The sequence below is a fragment of the Lactuca saligna genome, chromosome 6 (genome assembly GCF_052625555.1).
Source record: "Lactuca saligna cultivar CGN05327 chromosome 6, ASM5262555v1, whole genome shotgun sequence".
In the NCBI taxonomy this organism is placed as follows: Eukaryota; Viridiplantae; Streptophyta; class Magnoliopsida; order Asterales; family Asteraceae; genus Lactuca; species Lactuca saligna.
The window spans coordinates 102,208,912-102,214,707 of record NC_136422.1 but is presented as its reverse complement, the minus strand read 5'-3'; positions in this window follow the sequence as shown (position 1 = coordinate 102,214,707).

Here is a 5,796-nt window from a genome sequence, read left to right as displayed (position 1 = left end):
CTCCTCTAATTATTCTCCCTAACCCACAAGTTTGAAGGCTTGAAAATTTCAAGCTCACTCAAGCCCTTTTGCCAAGTAAACATGGGAAACCTATGTGTGTACATGTCTTAGAGACAAAGTCACACATTGATAGGTTAAGGATGTTGGGTGTTGAGATTTCAGCTAACTTGGTTGTTGACTGGGTTCTTCAGTCACTTCCTGAATCATATTGTGAGTTTGTTAGAGAGTACTATATGATGGATCATTACGTGACACTCATTGATTTGACCTATTTGCTTATAGCTGCTGAATCAATAATGATTTGGCGAGCTGGTCGAGCAAATTTGTTTGGTGAATCAAACTCCCAAACTTCAATGGATATTAAAAATGGTGACATTGGAGATCCAAAAAAAAGGTAGATTCTGAGATAATTCCTTGTGCCATTCAAAAAGAGTCCATTTTCTTATATTGCCAAGAGAAGGGGCATTGGAGATGAATCTTCCCTATTTACCTGAGAAATCTAAGAGATGGGAGAGTCAAAACGTATGGCTTTACTTTAGGTAAAATCCATTAACTAACTCTTTTAAGTTCCTATTCTAGATTCTTAATACATGATGTGATAATATTACATTTGATGTTTTTTAGGATCAAAGAATAGAAAGGAAGCTTAAGGGAAGAAGTGAGCTGAATCTAATCGTGAAGAAATGCATTTCGATCGCGTTGCTTGAAGATTAGATTTTTAGCTACTACTTGGAGTTAGAATAGATTGCTATGAAATATGTATTAACATAGTTTTTCAATTGAATTACAAGGACCAAGGTTCTAAATGGCGTGAGGCATGGCGTGGCGGCAAGGCTAAGCCTCAAGCTTAACGAGCCATGGCGAGCCACAACGTTTTTCAAGGTGTGATGTAAGGCGGCGATTTTGTATTAATTTAAAATATATTACCACATAAATATAAATTTATATTAAATATAACTACATTTTAGAAGTGTTAAATCAATAACTAATAAGAAAAAAGATAACAAAAACCACAATACTTGTATCTTCGGTTTAAAAAGACATAACAAAGAGAAAAAAATTGTGTCTCAAACGAAAAACACGCGCCATAACACGCCATAACACGCCATGGCACGCCATATCACGCCTTGCCACGCGTTATGCCTAACAGCAATGTTATGAAGCTTTTCATAACGGCGAAGCCACGCCTCACGCCATGGCGCACCTTTTAGAACACTGGCAAGGACATATTTTTCCGCAATAAAATAAATTTTGATTTTATGTTATTTATTTATCCTTGTAATGGCGTGTATGAAAAATTGATGTTTGTAAGTACTATTATAACAATAATGGATTGGATTCTTAATTATGTTATTTGTGGAAAGGTCAAGAATTTACCAAATAGGGAAAGTTTCTCATCGCCCAAGTTTCAATTGGATAGAAACTTGGAATCATACAAATTGGTTGCATGATGAATGAGAAATTTCACATTTGGAAATTAGACTAATTCATTGACAAAGTGTCGAGTAAAGGACTAGAAGATCGAGTACACAAACTTGTGTGTTGATCAAGTCCACCACAAGAGTGATAAATATATTCGTCATGATTTACTAAAGGTTTAGTAAATATGATTATACTTATAAGATTAATTGTAATTCAAATTTGATTGAAAGAGTTTAAATCAATAGCAGAAAAAATAAGAAGAATCAAGTAGGCAGAAAGATAAAAGTTTGTCTATTCTAAGAAGAAAGGAGAGTACCTTTTATTATGTTTTATGATAGGTCTTAATGATTAAGAACCATATCTCAATTGATCCCCTAAGTGAGTCTTAGTGCAATTGCATATCTGAGAAGAGGAATCAAGAATTGAAGAAATGGTTAAATCAAGAAGTCAATCATACTTCGTTCCAATATCAAGTCTTGGAGTTAAGATTGTGAATTGAGTGACAAGTCTTAAGAAGGTTTGTAACATTCATCAAATGTGGAATTTGAAAAAGGTTTTCTTATTCTTGCACATTTGAAATTGGAAAGTTGTGATGTCTTGGATAAGATAAAGACCAACTAGGACCAATTTTGTGAAGTGTTTTGTCTTGATAAAAGCTACACTAACTCTTGAATATTTGTTTGTTAAGAAATGTTTATTGAAAAGAGAATCTTATATGTCAAGGAGCCAGTGGGATTCTTAATGGTCTTGAAAAGTTTCAAGAACTAGTCAAGAATAAACCTTATGAATCATCACTAGCACACAACTTGAGGTTTACAACCTATCGTGTTGACACTATCTTGTTTCTGTGCGGTTCCAATTTAGTTAATTATGCATGCGAGTTCTATGAGTTCTCATTTGAACGCATAAAAGGCAAGCATTTTGGTAAATGAAATGTACATTGATAGGAAAGGGTGAGCTGCTTAACTACTAGGAAGACATGGTGGGCAGCCGTGTTACCATAAGGCAAGAGATCAAGATTGAAAAGGTTCGGTCCATATGAGTTTGGATTTGTCGCAAACTTTGGTTTTGACAAATTCGCATGGATAGGAACACATACACCATTAAAATCTAAGTGTCATAAGATTCCCTCCTTCATGAAAATGACTGTGAGAAAATGCTTTCACTAAGAGAGATTTTAAGTAGATAGTGATTGTGAAATTGTATTCTCGAATTCGATTATGGTTACAGTATCCCTTTCTATAATTCGAATTGTGAGATTTGGCAACTAATTTGAATTGTTTATACAAACATATGAGCTATCTAAGGCAAAGGTGTATAAGTTTAAGAAGCTTAGATAAAGGATTATCAAAGCATTAGGTATTAGAAATATGAACTTCAGAAATTCAATAAGTATTGTTTTCTGGAAGTTCAGTTGTTTTCTAAAACATGTCAAAGCTAGTGGGAGCATAAGTGTTATGCTTATATGATAATAATCATCATGATAGTGGGAGCATAAATGTTGTGCTTGTATGATTATTAAGGAAAGTATTGCAAGTTAGCAATATTAATTATAGAAAACAAGAGTTATACTTTGCAAAGTCGTAAGGATTGAATAGTTGTTTTGCTATAATTAAAGGAGAGAATATTATGCTTCATTTCAAATCTAAAGAATTAGGTTGTGGAATGTTAATAAATTTTAGTCAAGGATACATATCATGTAAGACATTATGCATCATATCTCATACACTTCGGGTAAAGGATCGATTGCAGATGCTATAAAATTTGACCATTCTAAAATTTTCCGAATGTCTAGCGCATTAAGAGGGAAAAAGGAAACGAATTGGTTTTTGACTAAGATAATTAAACAACTATCAAAGGACGATCCAAAGCTCGTTGAGGATTGGTTGCTTGTGAGTAGTTGGAAGTATGGTATTGGATGGACCATATTGACATTATTATGAATAGATAAGATTCTATTAAGAATGAATTGTCATATGGCATATATGGAAATATTTCCATATTGGGAGTTGGATATTGAGAATCTATATCTAGATTAGAAACTTTTATGCAAGAAGGATGTTCAAAGGAATGTACCTTGAGTCAGAGACATCATATCTATAGAATTGTTTCTGATAGAGATTAGCCAAGTCTTGATGATTTTGAGCTATGACTTTACGAAAAAATCATTGCATAAAATGTTAGAATCTAGCATAAGTAACAAGAATTTGATATTCTTATACTTATGATAAGGATTAGGAGTTGTGAAATGAGTATGATTGGAAATGTGTTCATTTGATCTATTTCACAAAGTAAGGACCGTAGGTAAAATTCGTGTGCATGCTGAGATCATGGGACAAGTGTAGTAATAACTCAAGTAAGAAGTTGATTACCTGAAACAATAAATAATGAGTAATCAATATGGTGATTAAATAAAATGTTTTATTTATACCTAGAGTTTGGGGCCATATGGGATTAGTATTATTATTGAGTTTCACTTTGCATGTTTTGACTTCCTGAATAATTTATTATTTCAGAATAATCAAATTATTCGAATGGTCCACAGTCGTTAATATGTTGGAAGTAGGTATGAATGAAGACTATCATGAATTGGTTTGTAGATTGTCTAAAGTGTATTAGACATAGCAAAGGTTTGCTGCAACGTTCATGATTGCTTATGAATATGATTTTGACCATTGGATTAAACCCACGCTCACAAGAATCACTTCATGGATTCTATCACGAGTGATTGTGAGTCGATAATATTGTATATTCTTAAAACCAATATGTGTAAGTTGTTATTTGCTAGTCGGTTGCACATTGATAATAACTAGACGAACCAGCAACTTGGTGTTATAAAACTTATTGTTGTGTGTGATTCGATGAGTGAATGCAAGCGAGCATTTGAGTCCCGCTTATGATTCTTCTCATAACCATTCACCATTACTCGAGTTTGGATTAGGAAAGTAAGGGTCGACCGGTAAGTAGGATTTTGCTATGCCGTATTTGCGAGAATAGAAGTGGAGTAGATAAGTACTATGCGTCTAACTCTATTATCACATACTTATAGGGGGGTGATCCTTATTAGTTACTTCTATAATGACATAGTGCATACTAATTACATATAACAAGATACGATAGACCTTTGAATAAGTGATCCCACTCTAGGTCCACATCCAAACAAGGAAAAGGAAGTAAAGTAATGACCACAAATTCTAAGTCTATAATTACTAGGTTATATATAACCTTAAAGTATCCACTTAGGGACTATAGACCTATTATTAAGGATCTATTTAGTTTTCATATAAGTTATGATATTACAAAATACTCCTATAGTATTTTAAACTCATGTTCTATTCTAATGTTCTCATTGTGGTAGTGTTGGTAAGTTTTTAGACTTGTTGCCATATCACAACTATTCTTGGGCATGTGCTAATCACTCCTCGGACCAGCATAGTTGATCAGGCTATGCCACTCCCAAGACTGACCATACATCCCCGAGCTTACCTGTGATATTCAACAATCATTACTTTTCTTTTATTCTAGAGTGGTACTGACCTTCATATGTATGTATGCATGTATACCTTTAATAAGAAACTATTTATTTCTAAAAGTATAGTTGTTTTGAAACTTTAAATCAGAGACTTAGTCCCAATGCATTTATAGTTTGTATATCTTATGTGGTTTGATATACTGAGTTCACTATAAACAATGCTCTGATACCAATCTGTCACACCCCCAAACCAAGGATGGCGGAAACGTCCGGGGGTAGAGGACTTCATGTAGAGTATCACAACAATGAGTATAATAGTGCTCAAAGTAAATACAACCAACACAATTATAATTGAAAACGTTACATCAAAGCACATGTTTACATGATTCACATCAATTACATTATGGTACAAAATGAACTGTTTGACGATTTATCGTCCCATCCTCAAAACGTTGTTGATTTCCTGTTTTCACTGAATTCCTGAGAATACAAGTAGTTTTGAAAAGTGTCAACACAAAGGTTGGTGAGTTCATAAGAGATTTCGTTAGAAAAGTAAATCGTTTTCCTTGTAAAAGTGTTAGAATATGTATCCAGAAAATCCGATATTTTCTTTAAAATTTGTGTAATGTAGTCTTATGACTGAAGACCAAAATGTATAATTAACCTTTCTTATTAATAGGAAATGTTATGTGCTTAAATGGACATGGACGCGTTTGAATTAAATGAAATTTCTGTATGTTCTCATGTTTGTTAATACTTTATATATATGTAGTCCTAAATTAGAGGACCGAGAAATAACAAGTATTGACCATACTTAAAAGTATAAATGTGGTTTCAAATGATGTGTAGTCGTAACTACCAAAACCAAAAGTGTACAGTAATATATGTACTCATGGAGATAA